The following is a 1,937-nucleotide window of genomic DNA, read 5'->3' as shown; positions in this document are numbered from 1 at the left end:
ATTAGGCCCTTTTCACCGAGGGATCGGGTTAAGGGGAGGCTAAGAATGTCGCATAACAATTGAATCAATCAAACTAATATTCAAGGGTAGTATGTAAGAGAGAGCGGATTAGATGAAATTGTAAACCCCCAACAACTCCATTCATTCATCCACTTTTGTGTTTAACCTCAATTGATCAAATTGCATTCATGTTGATTTTTCTGCACTTTATAAAAAGCACAACAGTTTAGTGTCGTGAGTCTCTTGGGAAAACGATACTTGGACTTACCATTTTATGTTACTTGTACGATTTGGTACGCTTGCCAATTTGTCAACAGTTGCTAATGGAGAGGAAAGCTTCCTTCATACCTGACTTGGCTCCTGAATTTGAAGAGGAGATTTTGAGGAGAGATTGGGAGAGGTTGATGACTTACCCGACACCTGCGAATGTGGAGTTGGTGAAGGAATTCTACACCAAAGCGGTGCCCAGAGGAGGAGTGACTGTTGGGAGATACACGAGCTTTGTGAGGGGACGGACTATCAGTTATGACCCCGATACCATTAACAGCTTTTTGGGCACAGAGTGGCCAGGGGAGCAGTGCCAGTATGCGGAACATGCTAGTTTGTTTGGTAATGTGGCTGAAATTGAGGAGGTTGTGTGTCTTCCTGGTAGACACTTTCAGACTAACGCTAGCGGTGCACCGATGAATATTAGGAGGTTGGATATGATACCTTTAGCCCGATACTGGATGGCATTCACACATGCCAACATCCAACCATGCTCCCACATCTCAGATATCACGATGCACAGGGTTCGTCTCATCTTCGCCGACGAGATTAGGACCTGTGCTATGACTGTTAGCAGCAGGATGCCATTGGGGCATCCATCTTTGATCACTTTTCTGTGCCAGCAGGCTGGGGTGAACATTGCAGTTCCCTCATATGAGAGACTTAGGAATGCCATTGATGTTGCTTATTTCCACCAGTTCTATGCGGAGGCTGGAGCAGTAGGAGTAGCAGATGCTGCAGGGGCAGCACCCAGAAGACGACGTAGGAGAGCTGCAGCTCAACAGGAGCAGGTGCCTGATGAGGTGCCAGTTCAGCACCCGAAGCCCTTCCAGATGAGGGACATGTATATGTCCATGATGGAGGCCCGGATGGAGGCCCTTCACATAGGGCAGGTGACGACTGTTAAGATGATCATTGGACTTTATGACTAGCCTCCGATGCACAGGTGGACTATGGATGAGTTTCATACAGTTGTGGCATGGCCTGAGCAACAGGCACAGAGTAGTGGATTTGGAGCAGTAGATGCTTCGAACACTGAGGAGGAGAACTTTGAGGACGAGGATGATGAGAGTAAGGAGGACTCCGATGACAGCATGGGCTGATAGCAAACATCTACTTAGGGATGTCCATAGACAGGATTCAGTTTTTCTTTCTTTTACTATTTCTTTTTTATTTTATTTTGTTTCATTTTAAATTCTTAGAATAGGTTGAATTTTTATTTTGGTGTGTACTCTTGGCTTTAATACTTGTTCTGAAAATGTTTGACTGACTGACATGCATGATGGATCTTATTGATGATTATTTGATGTGGATGAGAATTGAGTTGCAATGCATGTTGATATTCTGTGAAATAGATGTGTGATAATTTATGATTGTGGTCATGATGCTAGGTAGGGTGTATGAATGAATTTTGTGTGAGAAAGCATGTGTGTGAGATTTTGAGCTCCAGAGTTTTTATTGATGTATGCATTGTTCATAGGAGAACATGAGTGATATTGCCTTAATCTTGATGATTGATTGAATTGCATGTGAATGTCATATGATCAAGGCCATTTTTGAAAACCCTTATCTAGCCAAATTTTCACCCAAAGTGCTTGAAATATTATATCCTTTTTGAACCTTAGCCTTAAACAGTATGTGAACCCTTGTTTTGAAATTCTTTACCTCGA

Source organism: Vigna radiata, chromosome 2 (genome assembly GCF_000741045.1).
Source record: "Vigna radiata var. radiata cultivar VC1973A chromosome 2, Vradiata_ver6, whole genome shotgun sequence".
Lineage (NCBI taxonomy): Eukaryota > Viridiplantae > Streptophyta > Magnoliopsida > Fabales > Fabaceae > Vigna > Vigna radiata.
Note: the sequence above shows the minus strand (reverse complement) of the source record.